Below are 23578 nucleotides of genomic sequence, written 5' to 3' on the forward strand. Positions count from 1 at the left end.
ACTTTCTCATTCTTGACTTGCCTTTCTCTATTTTTTTCCCCCTAGGAGGGCAAGAGAGTGTCAGCATCTAGATCAGAAGTCAAAACTCAAATGTCAATAGGGAAGTGGCAGATGATGTAAATGAGGAAAATAGAAGAGGATATAGATGAGATGGTGGGGACTGTGGTTAATTGGGGGTTCATGCCCTTTCTGAGGGAGACTCGCTTAGCTCTGATGTCATGCAGAATGTAGACCCAGGGCTTTGTGAAATCTTCCAATTTTTTGAGAGAGTTCTGAAATCCAGTCTTTTCATATAACTCTCCGTATTATTTTTTTTAAGAAGTTCCCTAAATCAAATGTTTCCTAATCACTGGGCTGAATTCTGCCTATGAGATAGCAGTTGCAATCTCTGCTCTAGATGACAGGTGGCCAATCTGACTGGCATGCTCTCCATCACTGTGGTATTTCACCCCTAGGGTTGAACAACCAAGCAGTCATTGCAAAGCAAGCCACAGGACTGGTGCAACCATTGTCATCAGGATTTTATTTTAATTCTGCTGTATGAATAGGACAGGCGTGTTTAATGACAGAATCTCAGGTATGAAAACAAATTAGACATCATCTGTTCCAAAGTCCATCGAGTACCTGCCTCACTTCCTGGACATCCCTTAGTGAGTAGCTTTTTGGCTTCTGCTTAAACATCTCCATTAGCCAACAGGGAAGTCTTTCTCCTTGGAAGTCCTGCTAATTTTCATCTACTCTAGTCTTACCCATAGGGAAGGCCCCTCTTCCTATTAAGCTGAGCTCTCTATCCTTATATCTGCTACCTATTTGTTCCTGGATTATACCTAGAGCACAATATTCCAGCAGTGGATGGACTCTCATTTGTCATTCATAGCCTGAACAAAGTTTCATGAGTCTAGTACACTTGCCTCCCTTGTCCCTTGGGACTATGGAATGATATAGCAATGCAAGTAAGTCAACAAAGATCCACACTGAAAGGGAAAGAGAGCTGTTTTTTTCTACCAGTCATTTTTTTAAAACTTAATTCCACTTTAAGGATGCATTTATGCCCTAATCTCCATGTTCCTAATCCAGAATATACACATTCCATTTTAACTCCTTAGTTTTAAAAATACAATCATTTTGGGCACCTGGGTGGCTCAGTTGGTTAAGCAACTGCCTTCAGCTCAGGTCATGATCCTGGAATCCTGGGATCGAGTCTGCATCAGGATCCCCGCTCAGCAGGGAGTCTGTTTCTCCCTCTGACCCTCCCTCTTCTCATGTTCTCTCTATAAAAATACATCCATTTTAATAAACAGATGAGGTTGCCTTCATAGAATATTAAAAGAGTATTTGATTTCATAGGAAGAAATTTCACATGAAGAAAATGACTTAACTTTTAAGTTTAGCTTTTATTTATTTTTTTTAAAGATTTTATTTATTTATTTGACAGAGAGAGATCACAAGTAGGCAGAGAGGCAGGCAGAGAGAGAGGAAGGGAAGCAAAGCAGGCTCCCTGCTGAGCAGAGAGCCCGATGCGGGACTCGATCCCAGGACCCCGAGATCATGACCTGAGGCGAAGGCAGCGGCTTAACCCACTGAGCCACCCAGGCGCCCCTAAGTTTAGCTTTTAAATGAAAACTAAGAAATATGATTATATACCCAATGTGTATCATGAAATGTAGCCAACTTAATTCCGGCAAATTACATCATAGAACATAATAACTATAGGACTATGCTTATTTATCTGTCAAAGTCATGAATTCTTTCCAAATGTTAAATGCTTTTGGCAGACATATTTTAAAATTCTTTTTTAAACAGGAACATCAAAATTGGGTGGTGCCTGGGTGGTGCAGTCAGTTAAGCATCCGACTCTTGGTTTCAGCTCAGGTTAGGATCTCAGGGTCACGAGACTGAGCTCCGTGAGACTCTGCACTCGGCGTGGAGTCAGCTTAAGACTTTCTCTCCCTTTCCCCCAACCCCCATGTGTGTGCGCTCGTGTCCGTTCTATCTCTCAGATACATAAATTCTTTAAAACAAACAAACAAAAAAGAACATTAGGGCACCTAGGTGGCTCAGTCCATTAAGGATCTGTCTGCCTTTAGCTCAGGTAATGATCTCAGGGTCTTGGGATTGAGCATCCCTTCAAGCTCCCTGCTCAGTGGGGAGCTTGCTTCTCCCTCTCCCTGCCTCTCCCCCTGTTTGTGTTTTCTCTCTCTAACAAGTAAATAAAATCTTAAAAAAAAAACAAAAAGAACATCAAACTGGGGTCCATAAGAATTTGAAAATTCAAACAAATATGGAGTATTTCATCTCCAAATAGAATTGTGAAATGTTATCCTTCTCCTTCATTTTCTAATCTCCTTATCATATGATTTCTTTGTATTATTCTTAACTTCTTAAGAAACCGCCAAACCAGGAGCCATCCTAATTTCTCTTTCTTTTGCTCTCAGGTCCAAGTAATTATCAAATCTTTCAGCACCCTGCATGAGATCATCCCCTCCCCCAAGGAGATTCCCTCCAGTCCAAGCCACACCATCTAATACGGGAACTGGAGCCACAGTCTTCCTAACTTTTTTTTTTTTTTAAGATTTTATTTATTTATTTGACAGACAGAGATCACAAGTAGGCAGAGAGGCAGGCAGAGAGAGAGAGAGAGAGGAAGCAGGCTCCCTGCTGAGCAGAGAGCCCGATGTGGGGCTCGATCCCAGGACCCTGGGATCATGACCTGAACCGAAGGCAGAGGCTTTAACCCGCTGAGCCACCCAGGCGCCCCCTTCCTAACTTATTTATCTCATTCTGACCACAGTCTGTAAGGGGAAAAGCCATAGTGATTTTTTAAAACATTTATCAGATCACATCACTCCAGTGGCTGCCCATTACGCTTAAAATAAAATGCAGATCTCTTGCCAGGGCTCAAGGACCTGGTTGCTATCCACCTCTCTATCCTCCTTTCTAATCTCTAACATCCCTACCCCCAACTCCTTCACTCCAGCTTTCAGAGATTCTCCATTGCGGGGCAGGACTGGCACCTTGCAAGGAGAAGAAGAAGTGTTCAAAATGTGTGAGAATGTTTCTTGCTTTGTGTTTCTTTTCTTTTTGCTTATTTATTTTTTAATGGAGATACAACTGACAAATAACAATATATTAGTCGGGGCGCCTGGGTGGCTCAGTGTGTTAAGCCTCTGCCTTCAGCTCAGGTCATGGTCTCAGGGACCTGGAATCAAGCCCTGCATTGGGCTCTCTGCTCAGCAGAGAGCCTGCTTCCCTCCTTCTCTGCCTGCCTCTCCGCCTACTTGTGGTCTCTCTCTGTCAAATAAATAAATAAAATCTTAAAAAAAAAAACAAAACACAATGTATTAGTTTTAGGTATACAACACAATGAGTTGGTGTATGTATATGCTGCAAAATGATTACCACAATAAATTTAGTTAACATCCATCACTGCACATAGTTAAAATTTTTTCTTGTGATGAGAACTCTTTCCAAGTTTCGAATATGCAATACGGGACTGTTAACTACAGTCACCACGGTGTACATTGAGTGCACTTTTGTAATCACAATGACTTGGGAGGGGGGCACCACTGGCATTTAGTAGGCAGCTGATCAGGGATGTGAAACATTGCACCAAAGAACCCACAGCCCCACAACACAGCCCAGTTCTACACTACAAAGGATCACGGTACCCACACGACAGGAATATCCATGCCATTTTTGCAAACACCAAGCTCGTTCCCACCTTAGGGTCTTTGCATTTGCAGTTACTTTCAGCCCAGGACACTCTGAAATCTTTCCTGGCTTGCTCCTTCTCACCACTTGGGAAGTCATCTCCTTTGAAGATGGACCAGCCCTCATTTTTAAAATAGCATCCCCTAAGAGCATCCCTGGCAGTGTTATTACTTTTTTACCCTGATTTGTTCACATTTTAGCACATATCACTATGCAAAAATTTTTTATTTATTTGTTTACTCTTTTTTTGCTTTTCTCTCCCATTGGTATGTCAACCCTTTGAGGGGATTTGTACCCACAGCACGTAACAATGCCTGGGATAGAGCAGCTGTTCAATAATCATCTGTGAGATGAATAAATATCTATAATAACTTTTCTTATTTAGAGTTAGGAATGAATAAAACTTGATTTTGATGTACAGTGTCACCTACTCATCATTCCACAGCACAGAGAGGTAACGGTAAACTTTAAATGTTCTAAGTCACCACTTTACTCTTTCAGAGAATGTGAAAGAGGGTGTTTTTTATTTTTTTTTTTTTGTTTGTTTTGTTTTGTGAGCACCATATTTCTGTAAGCCTCACAGTAAATGTGTCACTTCTGGCTAACATGGTCAGTAGAGCAAGGGTAGAAGTGCTTCCAAGGGCAAAAGTAAACACAGGTGATGGTAGTCCACTTTACCTTGATGTAAGCAACTCTTTAATCCACCAGATGAACGAGAATCACCTTTTGTCAGAAATGCTCACAAAACATATTTTCAAGACCAAAAAGAGTTGAAAAATAATGCAATGTTAAAAAACTATTTTTCAAACACACTTTGAGAGCACTAAATCTCAAGTTTCAAGACAGGTCTATGAAATGAGCTAAGGAAGAAGGGGTAAGTGGGGATATGTAGGATTACATTTAGATTTTATAATATGAATTTATGAAGTGTACCAAAGCATTATTTATTTTAATATATGGAAGTCTGTTAAAGAAGAAAGTATAATTTGATTCCTTTTATGTTCCACACATATAAGACCTATAGTTGGATTGAGTCTAGATTAGATACTAAATGCTAAGTGCTTTTCTTCGATCAGTGATATTTGGGGTCTGGTATACAATAACCTATGATTTGTGTGAGATTGTTGGGCCCAAGTACTGTGTGTATTTCATATCATAATATAGACTGCCAGACGCCATTCTCTCTCTCTTTTTAAAGATTTTTATTTATTTGACAGAAAGAGTGAGAAAGAGCACAAGCAGAGGGAGCAGCAGGCAGAAGGAGAGGGAGAAGCAGGTTCCCCAGTGAGCAGCAAGCCCAAAGGGGGACCTGATCCCGGGACTCCAGGATTATGACCTGAGCCAAAGGCAGACGCTTAACCTACTGAGACACCCAGGTGACCCATCAGATGCCATTCTCAAACTCACAGCAATTCATGCTCCAATAAGCAATGTATGAGAATGCTCCCACTCCCACCCACTTTCCAACACTGTATATTATCAATATTTTCACTTTTTGTAAGTTGATTGATGAAAAAGTAAAAACTCACTATTATTAATTTGCATTCACTACTATGATTGTGCATCTTTTCAGATGTTATTATTTGCGAATCCTCCTCTGTTTGTCCATTTAGTCTTTGCCCTTTCTTCTACATTATTGTTTTTAGTCAACCCGTAGGAGCTGTACTTTAGGGATAATAGTTTTCGTTAAGTCATCCATGCTGCATTATTTTTTCCATCTGTTGCTTGTTTTTGACTTTTGTTTATGGTATCTATCACATTTTTTTTAAATTTCTATGTAACCAAATGTGTCAGTCCTGCCTTTTGACTGCAAGTTTCATATCTTGCTTAGGAATATTTCCCCCACACTGACATTTAATAAATGTTCTTGGGAATTTTCTCCTAATTAGAGTTCATTCTATAACAATCCATTAAATCCTCAAAATTCTAGTGTAAAGTTAATGGAGAGAGGGGATAAATGAGGATAAGAAAAATATAAAGGTAGAGAAAAGGAACCAGAGAAGTCTTATTTTTTAATGTTAAAGAGATGCTGCATTATCGAATTTTCCTCTCCATAAGGTTAATATTACAAAAGGGGAAAAAAAAAAAACAAACTCAAGTATTTGGACATGAAAATGTAATTAAGCTTTAATTATATAAATATAATCATAAGGGAAAATTATTGGTTTAAAACTATCTGAGCACAAATAATACTAGACATTTTTTTAATACTAGAAATTTTTTTTAAAGTAATATGAGGGATAATTACAATTTTCATAATACTAAAAGTGAAATCATATAAAATGATAAAAAATAAGTTGATTCCTACTTAGGTAATATTTCATCTGAGCCTTTTCCATAAAAGCTTTAAATTTTCTGATATTATGATGTTATTTATATGTAAATAAACCAGGGAATTGGGAATTAGTCAACAAATTTGTTTTTCCAACAACTATCATGAGAAGAAAATAAAGGAGAATTTTTACAGAGCTGTAGGTAATAAGATATTCCAGATGCTTAAGTTAGAAATATGCATGTGCTTGCTCAAAAGCCAAAACAAATATAATTTTGAGAGGAGAACTTGTATTTTGTAATACTTTATGAAAAGCCCTTAAATAATACTTTTCTCCAAAGTAACTCCTAAGGATTAGAGCACAGATCCCATTAGGATTTCCAATAACATCTAATTAGACAATTAAGTTCCTTTGTTGGAGCTTGCCTGCTTTGCTTATAAAAATGTACGCAAAGTCTACATCAGCCACAACCAAACATTTGGCATCCTTTTCCTTAACACTTACTGGGGAGATAGAAATAAACAGTATGATCTGCTCTCATTCACTTGTTGCTTCCTTGTAAATGTTGAAAGCCTATCAAAGCAAAGAGTCAATGAGAGCAAAGAAGATGACTCCTGAAACCAATGGGTCCTAAAGATGAGAAAAATAGGAAGGAATATTCCACCATCTATCAAGAATATTATTATAAGGATGCCTGGTTGGCTCAGTTGGTAAAACATCTCCCTTTGGCTCAGGTCATGATCTCAGGGTCCGGGGATGGAGCACCGCTTCAGGCTCCCTGCTCAGCTGGGAGCCTGCTTCTCCCTCTCCCTGCCACTCCCCATACTTGTGCACATGTGCACGCTCTCTCTGTCAAATAAATGAAATCTTTTTTTTTTTTTAAAGAATGTTATTATAAAACCATAACAGTAAGACAATGTGATATTTGCACAGGAATAAACCAATAGTCAGTGGAACAGAATAGTCCAGAAACAGACCTATGCATATATAGAAACTTGATTTATGACAAAGAAGACTTTAAAGATTAGTGGAGGAAAGGACTGTTCAATAACTGCTGGTGTTGAGATAAGTGGCTCTCCAGTTTTACGGAAAAGTTATGGGAAAAAAATTAAATTAGATTTCTATCTCACATTAAACACGTATGTCAACTCCAGGAAAATGAAAGTTTTAAATATAAAAGGCAAACGACAATATATTCAGAAAACAATTTAGGTGAATTTTTTTTTATAGATTTTATTTATTTATTTGACAGAGAGATAGAGCACACAAGCTGTGGGTGCAGCAGACAGAGGGAGAAGCAGACTTCCCATTGAGCAGGAAGCCCGATGTCGGGCTCAATCCCAGGATCCCAGGATCATGACCTCAGCCAAAGGCAGGCATTTAACTGACCGAGCCACACGGGCACCCCTAGACGAATATTTTTATGACCTCATAGTAAGGAAGGATTTCTTAAGCAAGAATCAAAACACAGAATCTATAAAGGTGTGATAAATCAACCAAATTAAAATTATATTCTCTTCATCAAAGGACACCCCAGAAAGAATCAAAAGACAAGGCATAAACTAGAAAGAGATTTCTAACACATGTAACTAAGAAGGCTTAGTCTACAGAATACAGTTACACTCCTACAAATCAGTATGAAAATATAAACAACCCCAATAGAAAAATGGGCAAAAGACACACAAGAAAACATTTCAATGAAGAGGAAACATAAATGCCTTTAAACATTTAAGAAGATGCTTAACCTCATCAACAGTCCCAAAAATGCAAACTAAAGGTACAATGAGACACACTTTCACATCCAGCAGTGAGCCAAATATCCTGTAGTTTAACAATACAAAGTAATGACAAGGAGGTGGAGTCAATGGTGCCTTGTTCCTTGCATATTTTGCAATTTTTTTTTACACCATGGTCTCATAGTTTTTAGAATATTACCTGTGTTGATTTTTCTAGGCCACCATAGCAGTAGGCTTCTTCTTCTCTCTCTCTCTCTCTCTCTTTTTTATGATTTTATTTATTTATTTGACAGAGGGAAAGACCAAGAGAGGGAACACAAGCAGGAAGAGTGGGAGAGGGAGAAGCAGGCTTCCCACTGAGCAGGGAGCTGGACCCCGGAGCTCGATCCCAGAACCCTGGGATCATGACCTGTGCTGAAGGCAGACACCCAACGACTGAGCCACCCAGGTGCCCCAAGTGGTAGGTTTCTTCAAAATATGTCTGTATTTATTTCTGACAGATGTCTGCAGGCATGACCAGCCTGCAATCACTCTAAACTAAATTTTGACTTTAAGACCGTAAGGTTTTTTTTTTTTTTTTTTTTTTTTTTTTTTTTTTTTTTTAATTTCATCACCTCCACACACATTCCCTGTGTGAACAGTCTGTAATCTTGTGAAAGCCAGTGGTGGCGGGTATGAAGCCTGAGGAGAGAGACCCAATTTTTCACATAGTCAGGTGCTAGAGGTAGGGAAAGACAGTATATCCAATTGTCCCTTATTCTTAGTGTGAAGCCCTTTGGGGCCCAAACTTAGGAGGATCCTAGATTTTGTCTTTCTCCTACTTTCTCTACCCTAAATTGTCCACAGAAACAAAGCTCATTTTACCCGATTCAGCAAATGCACTCAAGGCAAAAGTCAGCTCTGATGCACTGTTTAGTTCCACAGGTTTCTCCTTCAATTCAGTTTTAGCCTCTGAAAATCCTAAGTAGCCAATTCACTCCTGCATTTTAAGGGACAGTGTTACATTTTATCCAACATTCTTAATTGTTTCCAGAAGAAGAGTTAGTTATGCTAGGTCTGTTATTAAACGAAACAAGACTGAAACAAAGTGAAAGTTATTTAAAGCTTTATTTTATGATAAGTATTAGAAGTTAGACTGATCAGCCAGGGGAATGAGACTGAGACAAGGTGAAAGTTATGCAAAGCTCTATTCTACGCTAAGAATTAGAAGTCGGACTCACCAGCCAGGGCCGTCTCCGAAGACAGCGACCACCCCCAGCTTACAGACTACCTTTTATAGAGCAAAAGCCTGGCCACACATAGGTGGCCAATGAGATTGAAACACAAAGAGAAAGTTGCATAGTCATGTTAGGTCACACGCAGGTGGCCAATTGAATTACAATTTACCCTATAATAGGTGTTTGAGGCCAATTGAATTACAATTTACCCTATAATAGCTGTTTGAACTAGCCTATTACTCTGGTCAGAATTGGCACTCAAGTTTGGTGCCCAAAAGTCAGAGTTTACATTCTTTGGTGGTTAGGGAGACAATGTGTACTTTTACTGATTGGATGTCTCCACCTGGCCTGACTCGTCCTTGTATTCGGGCTCTGTTATTGGGAACTGGTCGACCTGGCCTTGTATTCTGGGCTCTGTTATTAGGAACTAGCTGACCATATTTTACTGGTTTCCCAGACTTGCTTCTAAGTAAGTTTCTCTGGAGGAGTGGGGGGGTGGGGAGCAGGGTCAGTTTAAGTTTTACAGCACAAACAACAAAATGGCTTTTAACCAAGATGGAGTCACTCTGGCTAAATAGGTCCTTACAAGTTAGAGTCCTAGACCACTGTACTGCCAGAATCAAAAGCCGAAAATCATGATTTTTAAAACATGATTTTAAAATTATATTATTTTTGTGCTTTGAGGTTCTGAAGTTTTCAATGCTTGTCCCACAGCAACAGAATAAAACTGAAGCTCTTTTGCATTCCCACAAGTGACCTGCTCCTGTTCTGGAGCCATAAGAGAGATTCTTGCAGAAGAGAAGTAAAAGGACGGTTGAGGGGCACCTGGGTGGCTCAGTGGGTTAAAGCCTCTGCCTTCAACTCAGGTCATGATCTCGGAGTCCTGGGATCGAGCCCCGCATCGGGCTCTCTGCTCAGCATGGAGCTTGCTTCCTCCTCTCTCTCTGCCTACTTGTGATCTCCGTCTGTCGAATAAATAAATAAAATCTTAAAAAAAAAAAAAAAAAAGGACGGTTGAGCCCAAATCAATGGCAACTGAGAGAAAAGACAAGAGAGAGGAGAAAATGGCAATTAATTAGTAAAGCCAATGGCAGAGAATATTTAAGCCTAGGATGGACGGAGCTTAACATACCCAAAGGTTTGATCAACACGTTCAAATCTGAGTCAAGCCCATAGGGCACTAAAGGCTCTCAGAGCTGAGAGTGAGGAATCTGAAGGGGTTGGGGGAGAAGACCCCAAGGAGCAGCACCAGTCCAATGTCATGAAAGGACAGTGGGCAATGAGGACTCAGAGTAATGGGCAATTAGGCAACCTGGTCACAATGGCGGGAAGACTGAGAAGCTGCCACTCTTGGAGAAATTTACAAAAAGCCATGAGGCGAAAATAAACCCTAAAGCAAACAAAACAGAGCACAGAGAAATAACAGATATTTCCAGACCCCTGATTCCTTAGATGCTCCTTCCTCCAATGTCACTGGGCCTCCTCTCACTGTCAAAGCCTTCCCATGGCAGACATCAGAGTCAGCTATACCAAGCCCTGACAACCTCCTTACAAGACCTTTCACTGTCTGGCCCCAAACCATCTCTTCAGGCCCATCCCATCTCTTATCTCATTTCAACTGCAACCACACACAGTGGCTGACAAGCAACAATCCCTCCAATCTTCCCTCTTTCACATGTTGTTTCTCTCTTCCTGAATGACTCTGCCTTTTCAGGTGCCTGGAAGATCCCTACTTGTTCTTCAATGACCACTCACAGTTGCCTTGATCAGAAAGTTTTCTCTGATTTTTTAAAGGTAACTTTGCTGCCTTCCACTTCCATGTCCTATCAACCATAGCCAACATATTATTGGTTCAATTTTTTTGTTGTTATTATTACCATCACAGCCATTATTTATCAAGTGTTTACTATGTATCAAGGACTCCATTAAAGGCTCCACATGGATTTTTCTTTAATGCCCATAGTTATTATCTTCCTCTATTTTACAGAGGAGAAAAGTGAGGTTCATAGAGGTTTTTTTTTTGTTTTGTTTTGTTTTTTAAGATTTTATTTATTTATTTGACAGAGAGAGATCACAAGCAGGCAGGGAGGCAGGTAGAGAGAGAGGAGGAAGCAGGCTCCCTGCTGAGCAGAGAGCCCGATGCGGGGCTCGATCCCAGGACCCTGAGATCATGACCTGAGCCGAAGGCAGCGGCTTAACCCACTGAGCCACCCAGGCGCCCCAGAGGTTCATAGAGTTTTAAGATTAGCCTAAGATCACACAGCCACTAAACAGATTTAAATACAGTTCATTCTGACTCGAAAGGCCATTAGCTGTCCAATAAAATCACCTTTGTTCATGTCTGTTGCCACCAAGAGTAAATAACTAACTTAAAAATAAAGACCATGTCTTCCTCATTTTTGTATATAGCTGATGCTCTCTAAATATTTAATATAGTAAAAACTTCCAGTTACAAAATAAGACATGAGGATACAATGTACAGTAGAGAATGCATATACAAATGTGTAACAACTTCATGGCATTATAACAGACAGTAGCCAGATTTATCATGATCATGTCATAAAGTATATAAATGGAGGCACCTGGGTGTCTCAGTCATTAGGTGTTAAGAGTCTCCCTTTGGCTTAGGTCATGATCCCAGGGTCCTGGGATAGAGCCCCACATCAGGCTCCCTGCTCAAGGGGAAGCCTGCTTCTCCCTCACCCACTCCCCTCTCTCGTTGTCTCTGTCAAATAAATAAATAAAATCTTAAAAAAATAATAAAGTATATAAATGTTGAATCACTATGTTGTGTACCTGAAATTATGCAATATCGTATGTCAACGACACTTCAATAAAAAGATTTGGTACACAAATGAATGAAATAATGACTAGCATCCATTCCAGTCCCTCAGAAACTAGAATATCAACAATGGCACAGAATCCATATTACAATGTCTTTATGTCACCTTAGACTAGGGTCTACTGGCTGGCTCAGATGGTCCAAAATAAGAGATAGAAAGTAAAAGAAAGTTAAAGATTCAGGGACAAAAAGAACAGAAAAGTCAACACAGCATGTTTTTAACAAACCGATTTAATTTTAAAAATGGTTATTTTTTAAACAACTGGACTAATCCAACCTCTTTTCAAAATAACTGGCTATCTGTGGCACCTGGCTAACAGGTTGTACAGCATGTGACTCTTGATCTTGGGGTCATGAGTTTGTCACATAGGGTATAGAGATTTATTTAGATAAATAAATATTTTTTAAATAAAATAAAATAAATACTGTCTATCTTAATAACTTCATGTTTTTTTCCAGCCTAAATCAATAGTATGACATCTATTAAATACTTGCCATGGGGAGAGAGTTAAAAAAACGAAAAAAAAAGAAGAATGCATCATATCTCATGAGCTACTAGTTTAATGTAAACTCTTTTTCCTGGAAAGAAGTTAAGTCTTACTTAAATGTATGCACAGGTTATCTCACTATGGGAAAATATAGTGCAGAACATTGTGGCTCCTTTGCTCAAAATTCTCCACAAGTTTCCCCATCTCACTCAGAGCAAAAGGCAAAGTCCTGGTTACAACCTAAAAGCTGCTTCATCATTTAACCCTCATTGTCTCTGTGCTTATTTACTTTTCACCCCTTCATTCAGTCCCAGATAGCCAGGTGGCCTCTTTGCCAACCCTTTCTAGGAGTCTTTCTGACCCTTCCATTGAAAATAACTTTTTGGTGCACTTGGGTGGCTCAGTTTGTTCAGTGTCAAACTTTGGGTTTCGACTCAGGTCACGATCTCCCTGAAAGGAGATTGAGCCCCATGTTGACCTCAGGGCTCTGCGGGGAGTCTGCTTCTCCTCTCCTTCTCCCTCTGCACCACCCATCCTTGCATTGTCTCTCTCTCACTCTCTGAAATATATAAATAAATCTTAAAAAAAAATTTTTTTTTCCATTTGGAACTGATCAATGACAAAGACCTCATGTGTATAGAGTTCTTTTCATTGTCTTTTTCTGAAATGTCTTACAATGACCATTGTCTAAAAATTTAATTGTGGCTTTGAGATCCTGGTCTCAATTCTAGCAAATGATAGCTCAAATTATCCCAAACACTTCAAGTGACCTGCAAGGTATATTATTTATTTTGCTAAAATGAAAAACAAACACATATAACTTGATTGGAAATAATTACAGGGACTAAGACAAATGACCTGAGGACTACCTTAGGAAAGGGCTCTTTAAATTATCTTAAAATACTAAATAAAAGAGGATCTTCTTGTGCAGATCATTAAACCATAGCTAATTCTGAATTACCATCACTACTTAAGAAACTGTATCAATTTTTTAAAAATAATTCAAAGAGCCAACAATTCAAAAGATATTTAGAATTGGTTTTCAAGTGCAATATATCCCTTTTCTTCTGCCTCTCTAATGGTTGCTTTTCCTTCCTAATTATATTTACTTGAGGTTTTGAGTTTAAAAGCTCTGTACACACATCAGCATTAGCAGAAAGCAAGCCAGATTGTGATTTAAAGAGGAAAAAATGGTTGTATATGCCAAGGAGATAATGCACAAGATGACAGTATCTTCAGCTCAACAAAAGAAGTCATGTACAGTCCTGTCTCCATCTAGTTACCTCACACTGAGGTCAACTTAAAAAAAAAAAAAAATCTCCTAAAACTTTCTAGAGAATGAAAATCAGTAAGGCTTATCAACAACACACATCCATGTTATAATATAAACCTCTTTCAATTTCAAAAATTGATGGTTAAGGGCTGGCTCTTCAGCAGTGGCATTTGATTCCACATTAGTCTGCAGTATGAAAGAGAAAAACAAAGACCATCATTCTGAACCTTCCATTACAGACCTACACCAAACTGCAACAAAACATTCTTAAGGAAATTGCTGTTACTGTGTACTTCCTATAAATGTAAACAGGTTTCTTATTTTCAGTTCTAAATTTAAAAATAGAAACACAGCAGTTAAATATTACATTTTAGAAAAGTGCTTTTTCTCCATAAACTACTGTTGAAAACTGTAAGCATGTATAACCAAAGAGCAATTGAAAATAACCCCAGAAGTTAACAATCAATGTAACAAAGCAATCTTTTTTAATACCCTATTTATAAACTCGTAAAGTTTGCATAAGCTATTGCAAGCAGAGCAAAGCCACAAAACAGATTTAACAAAGGAAACAACTTTCAAAAGAAGCTTTAAACAACCCTGGAGGATATAAAAATAAACACAGTCAATTTTAATATACATCTGTGACTAGTAGAGTCAAGTTTTTGATATTTGATGGTTTTCTGAAAGGCTTTACAGCATTTTAATCTCTAGAAAATGGAGAAGCAAAAAGACACTACAATTAAGTTTTCCATATTAGCTCATAACTTCCCAGCCTTTTTCTCCAAAACACTTCTATTCCTGGGGCGCCTGAGTGGCTCAGTCAGTTAAGCATCCAACTCTTGATTTCGGCTCAGGTCATGATCTCAGGATCGTGAAATCACCCCCACACTGGGCTCCATGCTGGGCATGCAGTCTGCTTAGGATTGTGTCTCTCCTCTCCTTTTGCCCCTCCCCTCAAAAAATAAAGAACAAATAAATCTTCTTTAAAAAAACAAATAACACTTCTCTTCCTGTGGACTCATTTACTCCTAGAGTTGGAAGTTTCTAGGAAAGGTTCTCAGCCCCAGTTGTACCTGTGAGAGAAGAAGGGCTAACATAATAAAGCACCAGCTCCACCCCCATTGACTCTCAACTATAGTGGAGTGCGGTCAAGGCGGCAGTATTTTTGTAAATCACCCAGGTGACCGTAATGAGTAGTCTGTATAGAAAGTCACTGATTCTGACACAGCTCTTCTAAAAGAAGATCTCAGGGTGGGTATTTAAGCTTTGCTTAAACACTTCCTATGCTAAGATCCAAAATCCCATCCAAAAGCCCTGAAGGTAATATAGTACTTTATAGATGGTCATTTTTCAAATATGAATGGTTATTTGAATGGGGCATGGTGACCCATCATTTCTCCTAAGAAATACAAACAGAGTTCCAAGATCTTTGTACTTGTACTCCTTCCTAAAATTCATTTCCCCCAGTCTCCATGTGACTCATCATTCCAGTCTGGGCTCAAATATCACTTCCCAGAGAGGGTTTCCTGATCACACTTTTCCCAGCCGGTCTCCATCTCTTTGCTCACGGCATTCCTCACATCCTAAGTGCATGTGTGCTTGCTGATGATCTTCTAGATCTGAAAATTAGCTCCATTCAGGCAACTCTGTCTTGTCTGTCTTGCTCTATACTCTTTATCTTCAGCAAGTGGCACAGTGCCCAACACAGTAGCCACTCAGTACAAACATTTGAATGGATAAATGAGACAGAACAAGAGGCATGGGCAACCTAAAGCAAAACCCAAACTCAGATCGCTATATAATGTAAATAGTTGGCCATGCCAAAGACCCCCTCAATGTAACCATGTAGCTTCAAACTGTACAAAAGTTCATGGAAACTTCCCCAAATTTACAGATGTAGTCATCTTAAATTCCTTATTATGCATCAGTTTTCTTCTGAAACTCAAGTAAGACATAATCAAAATTAAGATAAACTTTTCATATACTTTGAAAACATTCCAAATATTCAACAGCCATAAATATAGCAAAATGCTAAATATTAAAACAGAAAAGTGTAACCATATTGGAATCACTGTGATCTAGTAGTGGGGAAGGGAGCATAAAAAAACATAAACAATATGAAATTACTTGAACACCTGAAATGATAATATAAAAAAACTCATATTGGGGTGGGGGGAACTTACAGAGACCATTCCATATAAACTCCTTTCTAAGCATGAACCTTCCAGACAGTATTCCTAGCATGTGGCTAGCCTTTCCTTAAATTTTTTGGGTGACAGGGAACTCATTACTTCCTAAAGAAATCACACTTGTTCCATTCTTGGACACTTATACTTGTTAGTTCTTGATTTTGACTCAAAATCTGGCTCCCATGGACCCACTTGTTCTGTTCTCTGAAGCCAAGTACAAATATGTCAATGAAACAAACTCAGTGAGTCAGTTCTAACAACAATCATTTAACAATGATTAAAGAAGTAAAGTGAGTCCAGAAGGGAAATAAGTTTGGGCCAGGGAAAGAGAACACTGAATTGTTATAAATAAATAAATAAATAAGCAAACAAACAAACAAACAAACAAACACATAAGGGCGCCTGGGTGGCTCAGTGGGTTAAAGCCTCTGCCTTTGGCTCAGGTCATGATCCCAGGGTCCTGGGATCGAGCCCCGCATCGGGCTTTCTGCTCAGTGGGGAGCCTGCTTCCCCCTTTCTCTCTGCCTGCCTCTCTGCTTACTTGTGATCTCTGTCAAATAAATAAATAAAATCTTAAAACAAACAAACAAACTGTCAAGGGACAGAATACAAGTGTGAAAACAGGTGGATTATCCTGGCTGGAGGTGAGTGACCAGAGTAGAAATAAATAGGAGAAAAAAGATGGAAAACAGCTGATACACATCCCTGAAGGCTAAGTAAAAATTATGGTAATTGAACAAGATTATTCTGTATTTAAAAAAAAGAAAGAATGTGAAAAGTAAAGGACAAGTAGATAAAATAAGTAGACTATGTAACTCAAAAATAGAGCAACACAGAAATTCAGAGCTGAAAAAAATCATAGAAATTATCTATCTCAACCCCTTAATTTTATAGACGAAATAAATACTAGAAGAAAAGGTATCAATTGCCACTCTTATATGTCTTTTCATTTTTTTTTTAAAGATTTTATTTATTTATTTGACAGAGAGAGAGATCACAAGCAGGCAGAGAAGCATGCAGAGAGAGAGGGGGAAGCAGGCTCCCCGCTGAGCAGAGAGCCTGATGTGGGGCTCGATCCCAGGACCCTGAGATCATGACCCAAGGCGAAGGCAGAGGCTCAACCCACTGAGCTACCCAGATGCCCCACCTTTTCATTGTTTTAAGGAAGAACACTTTTGCCAAACCATTTCCTGTCTTGTAGCCACTGATGCCCATCGCCTACATACCATGCTGAATCGGAGATTCTGTATAAGACCCTAACCAGCTATCTCAAAACTCAACTATCACAGGGCAAAGATGGAATAACATAATGAGACCCAACTGCCTGAATCATCTTGGCTTCTCACCAAGACCTGGTATGAACAGGATATGGGCACACTGCAGGACCAGCTCTCTCAGGCCATGGAATCTAGCCACCTATCAAGCTGATACACATAACCCCATCATCAACCAAGAACACAAGAATCAAAATAGCTGCTAATTCACCCACAAAACTTTTCCATTTTTTTCCAAGGCTACCTGCTCCCTCTAAGCCCCTAGGGTCACCCACACTCCCTGAGATTCTCCGGTTTTCTTTTCTTACTCAGTCCCATTTTCTTCACACTTGAAACACCAGTGCCTTAAAAAGGAAGCCCTGCAGGGTGCCTGGGTGATTCAGTCAGTTAAGCATCTGCCTTCAGCTCAGGTCATGATCTCAGGGTCCTGGGATTGAGCCCCATGTGGGACTCCTTGCTCAGTGGGAAGTCTGCCTCTCCCTCTGCCCCTTTTCCCCATCTCTCTTCCCTGCCCCGCCCATGCTCTCTTGCTTGCATTCCATCTCTCAAATAAGTAAATAAAATCTTAAAAAAAAAAAAGTTAGCCTTGCTCTAGAAATATCTGCATTTTTAATTTTTTTTAAAGATTTTTTGTAATTATTTGGGGGAGAGGGGTGGACAGAGGGGCAGAAGGAGAGGAAAAGGGACAAGCAGACTCCACAGTGAGCATGGAGCCTGACACAGGGCTCGATCCCAGGATCCCAAGATCATGACCTGAGCAGAAACCAAGAGTCCCACATTTAATCAACTGAGCCCCCAGGCACCCTAGAAATATTTGCATTTTAAAAGGATAAAGTATTAAATGAAAAATACCAGGTTGCAGAGTAATATGTATAACACAACCCCATTTTTATGAAAATAAAAGAACAGGATAAACAAAAAACCCTGTCAATGGACTCATGTATTTAAAGACATTTAAGGGGGGCCTGCGTGGCTCAGTGGGTTAAGCTTGTGCCTTCTGCTCAGGTCATGATCTCAGGGTCCTGGGATTAAGGCCCTTATCGGGCTCTCTGCTCAGCGGGGAGCCTGCTTCCTCCTCTCTCTCTCTCTGCCTGCCTCTCTGCCTAATTGTGATCTCTATCTGTCAAATAAATAAATAAAATCTTGAAATAAAAATAAAGACATTTAAAACAAGTATAAGAGAATACTCACCAAAGTATAAGAATACAAACAGAATCAGGAGAGAAAGGAGAAGCAACTAATTTGCATATGATTTTATCTAACTTGGATTGTTACCATAAATTGTAATTATAGAATCATCATTTTTAAAGAGCAATCAAGGGGTGCCTGGGTGGCTCAGTGGGTTAAGCCTCTGCCTTCAGCTCAGGTCATGATCTCAGGGTCCTGGGATCAAGCCCCGAATCAGGCTCTCTGCTCAGCAGGGAGCCTGCTTCCTCCTCTCTCTGCCTACTTGTGATCTCTGTCAAATAAATAAATAAAATCTTTAAAAAAATAGAATAGCTATACCTTTAAAAAATTAAAAATTAAAAAAAATAAAGAGCAATCAAATGATTATGACCAAAAAGAGAAAGAAAAAAAAATTAAATTGAAAGCACTAATGCAATTTCAAGTTATCTGTCAGCAAGAGGTGTGTGCTATTTCTCCTAGTGCCCTCTAACCTAGGAGGTCAGGAAGGGCTAGTTTTTCACTGAGGCTGACCTCTGGGTACTCACTGTGCCAGCCCAGCTTCTTTGCCCATTTTTTATTAATTTGCACATTTTCTAATTCAAAATGCAATCAAACTAACTGGAGAAAACACTGTTGAATTGTTCATATCTTCTGTGTTCTGGAGACTAGGTTTGAATAAAATGACAACTAATTGTACAAATTATTCCTTTGTTTTATTAAGTTGAGAGTTGAGTATTTGAATTTCTCATGCAACTTGTGCCTCCGCTCAAAGAAAACATGAATTAAAAGGATTCATATAACCTGGTCATCAACCGGACCCTCTAAAAGAGCTCTCCCCCATAGCACCTTCCTTTGTGAATGGAGCCAACTTCTACATACCCTGAGAAGATTCTCAACACTATTCTTTTCCTTACTTCCCACATCTAGTCCCCCAGCATCATGTTCCACCCTACATCTTCTAAACAGCTGTTAGGTTTGGCCCCTCCTCATCATTCCTACTGCCCCTGCACAGCTCCAATATACTCTCTATAACCAATGCTGGGACTTTCTTTTTTTTCTTTTTTTAAGATTTTATTTATTTATTTGACAGAGATCACAAGTCAGCAGAGAAGCAGGCAGAGAGAGACAGGAGGAAGCAGGCTCCCCGCCAAGCAGAGAGTCCGATGTGGAGCTTGATCCCAGAACCCCAAGATCATGACCCGAGCTGAAGGCAGAGAGGCTTAACCCACTGAGCCACCCAGGTGCCCCAAGCTGGGACTTTCTAAACCAACTTGTGACTAAGGTGTTCCACCCTCTCAGGTAGTGTGGTACAGTAAAAAGAAAATGTGCTCTTCCTAAACCAAGTTCTACCACTTAGTTTTGCAGTCTTGAGAAGAATACTTAATCTAAGACCTATTTTCCTCTTCTGCATAATTCACGTAATAACTACCTTAAAAAGGATTCTTTTAAGAATGAAAGATAAGGCATGCAAAATGCCAAGTCCTAAATGGAGCTTTTTACAGAATTAAATGCTTTGTTATTTTTATTATTTTCTTATCTGTAAAAATGAGCAGTAAGTCTCTGAATTACTCTAAAGATTAAGTAAGATGTAAGGCACCAAACACAGTGTTACTAAGTGTTTCTTTTCATCTCCTTTTAATGGTTCTGCTATCCCCAGGGCAAAATGTGACTACTGCCACTTTCCCAATATGATCTCCTGCCACTTGACTTCCCATGTCTTCTTCAGCATAATGAATTATTAAATAGTAAGACTGCTTCTCTTCATGTCTTCCTCTCCTTCAAAGCCATATTTACAGGTACAACATTCTGTGTGAGAAAGTCTTTTACTATATATTTCAACATGCAAGTAATTATCATATTTTCAAATTTGGAATGCAATACCCATAAAGTATAAATATATGGAAGGGTTGATATAGCAGAATATTCATAAACATGAAAATCTGAAAAAATCATCAAACCATGGTTACTTACATGTTCATGCAAACATAATGAATGTGATGAAAGATATAACATCTTGTTAAATGATATCTGAGAAATAACTTTGCCAGAGATGAAATTCTGAGTTGAAATAAAAAGAAGGAATGGTACAGGTTAGAGTGACTGGGTCAAAAAATATATATATATGATTGAAAGTGACTGTGTGTGTTTGTTGAGATTGTTTGCAAATACTTTGCAAATACCTTCTAAAAGCATATGTTGGTACATTATAGATGTTTTAATTTGGTAATAAATATGATGATAAATATAAACATTCTTCTTTCAAACCAGTGAGAGAGAAAACACTAGCCTAGGCAAATAAATTATTAACATTCTCTATGTTTATTCATAGATTGGAAATGAAATCTAGGGGCTCCCTCCCCCCGGTATGACTTCATGATTTAGCATATACAAAGCTAACAATCTTTCTAAGCATAAAAAGGAAAATATTTCTGTTTAAACATGAATCCAAAAAATTAAATGGCTTTCATCAGATCCCCAATGTGACAGTCTCTAAAAAGTGTGTAAGTTCAATGTCTATTCCTTGAATGATTTAACCATAGTCCTGAAAAAACAAAAAAAACAAAAAACAAACCATAAAATTAGCTTTAGGAAGAAAAGCTGGTCATTGTCCACAAAGTGCTTCATTAGCAAATGGTGTCTATCACTGATGTCAGGGTTAAGAATATGAGCAAAAAAAAATGAGTTGAAAATTCTTAGTACATAGTCTACCATAAGCTAGCTGCAAAACTTTTCTTAAGCTGTCACATGGATATGTTTTCTACAATGCTATCAGGAATGCTGAATCATTCCTTTCTATGAGGATCTTTTTCAATTTTACTATTTTTTAAATTTCAAATACTTTTAAAGTAAAAAACAAAACAACCACAAACAAATTTAAATTCTAGGAGGTTTTTTTCTTTTTTATGTGTGTGTATTTTTAGTTTTTTTAAATTATTTTGGAACTATGACTCTTCCTCAAACACTATTTTGGCCTGAATGACAATCACAGTGCTGATTTACACACGTCCCAAACATATAATCAGCCAGGACCTGAACATAACTGGGCATGGGTGCCCCTCAGGTCACTGAAAAGCAAGCATTACTTGTGAAATTATAAAACCATGGTCAAGTATTCTAACAAGGATGTTGCTTTGTCCAGCTCCCCAAAGATAATTAAAAGGAGAACATTATGATGATGGCAGAAGTCATTCTTTTTTCATAACATTAGTACTTTTCTTTCAAGTCTGTTCTTTTGGGTCATGTAGACAGTAATGTAGGCACAGAGCAGAGCCCTAAATAATGTCAAGCCAGGTCAAAAGCAATCTAGACTCAGGGAAGAAATAACTAGAAAAAATTAATGATTCATTATCTTGATTTTGCACATCTTCAGGCAAGCACTGCTCACTTGGCATTATTATCACAGCAGTAATCAGCCTGGGAAGAAGGGCAGCAACACTGCTGGGTACTGACTCTTGAAAATAAAATGACCTGTAAAGACTGAGCCAGGTTGTTACACTGCAAATTATCAACGTTCAACTTGGACTTAGTACTGTCATTTTCTGCTGACATTCCCCTAAACTGGACCAATTACTTTTAAATGAATCATATTTGTTGCAAGAGCCTAGAAATAAGCCAAGGATTTTATACTTGGCTTTAGAGAAAAAATGCAGCGTTGTTTACTATATGTACCCATAAGTGAACAAAACTTCCCTTTTAAAAATCAGAGCACTCACAAAACATGTCTTTCAAAAATGGCTTCTATATGATTATCATCATTGGGATATTTTAGTTTGCCCAATTATTCTGGATTTACCTTTCAAGTAGGAAGTATTATTGAGACTGATTTAGCACATTTAAATAATACTTCTAATTAAAATATACATTAAAAGAGTAAAAATAACAGGTCACCACATCAAACAATCAAATATAATGATTATTTTATTACTCTTAAATACATTTTTATGTAATTGCTTAAGACAGTTCATTCTGAATAAATAACCGAATCAATTTATGCTAAGTGCAACTCAAAATACTTATGTAAATGAGTTTCATTTGGTAAAAATAATCCTGATAAATTTTTTATCAGCCTCCTGCTAATATAGAACAAAATATGCCTCAAATTTTTGAAGAAAAAAATATATAACTGCTATTTGTATTATTCTTTATTAAGAAACTACAATTGTGCTATTCTCACAAAATGTTTTTTCTCATTTTTCCCATTATTGTTGATGACAATAATAAAGGTAGTGTTTCAATACCAGTCACTTCCTATACTTCCTAATTTTCTTCATCTTTCTCTGACACTAACCAATATTGACTAGTGAATGTTTGATAAAGGTGTCCCTTCTTTCAGTAGAAATTCATTCTTTAATAAAATATTTATTATACACTTACAGTGTGATAGACTTTGTGTTAAAGGATGTGGATGCAAAATAAATTAAGACAGTTTCCTTTCCTTAAGAGCTCATGGTCTAGTAAAGGCAAAAGACAATTGCATAATGGACTACTATGCAGAGTAAGTGCAAATGACACAGAAATACCCCCAGAAAGGTTGCTTAAATCAAGCAGGAAGATCAGTTAACAGTAATACTCCATTTCATTAAATTAAGTCTACCTCCTTTATCAAGGAGGTGATGGCTTACCACTGCCTGGTTTGCACTTCCTCACCTTGGCAAAGCAGTGTTGACAGGTTTAAACATCAAAACATCTCGGAGAATTACAATCACTATCCTGTTTCCTGACTTCACAAGGTTTAGCATCACTGAATTTAAACATATCTGACCTAATCTAACTTGGAAAATACCAGTGAGTCCAGCTGTTGTTAAGAACAGACATGTACATGGTAAGAAAAACACGAACTCAAAATTTACAGCCTGATATGTGAAAATCAGATTTTTAGTTGGGGTTTTTACTAATTGTTTATTTGTTCGCATTTAGGCATCAGAATAAAAATAAGACATACCTGAAAGTGTATTTACCATATTGTGTACTGGATTAGAAGGCGATTTGATTAGATAGGTCATAAATCACGTCTTTAACTGTAGCCACATAAAACAGACACCCTCCAAAAAACTAAGTAAGAAAAACATTTTTGATAATAATACATGCCAAATTTTAAATTAACACCTAAAAGCCAATATGCACCTAAAAATAAAGACTCACCACAAAGAAAAGCAGTGTATACATCTAAATTTATAACCAGTGACTTGCTACCCATAGTGCTTCAGGAATCAGATAAAACAGACCGAATTCCTTCAACAGTATGTATATTCTTATGAGCGCTTGATAGGAAATCAAAGCATATCCATTATTTTCTTCCAAACATTAGCCAGTCTTTAAGAGAAGCCAAACACCGAAAGGCTCAAGAGGGCCAGTGGCATACCTGGCCCATTTGTGATATTCCGGTTTTATAAACCCAGTCATTTCAA

The 23578-nt window shown here is 38.3% G+C and overlaps 1 protein-coding gene across 9 annotated transcripts in view; it reads right to left on the reverse strand.

Annotated features, from left to right (window-relative positions):
* The window catches only part of BICD1 (BICD cargo adaptor 1), a 226629-nt gene that overhangs the window by 201868 nt on the left and 1183 nt on the right, over positions 1 to 23578 (reverse strand). The gene's annotated exons all lie outside the window — the stretch shown is intronic.

The sequence above is a fragment of the Lutra lutra genome, chromosome 8 (genome assembly GCF_902655055.1).
Source record: "Lutra lutra chromosome 8, mLutLut1.2, whole genome shotgun sequence".
Lineage (NCBI taxonomy): Eukaryota > Metazoa > Chordata > Mammalia > Carnivora > Mustelidae > Lutra > Lutra lutra.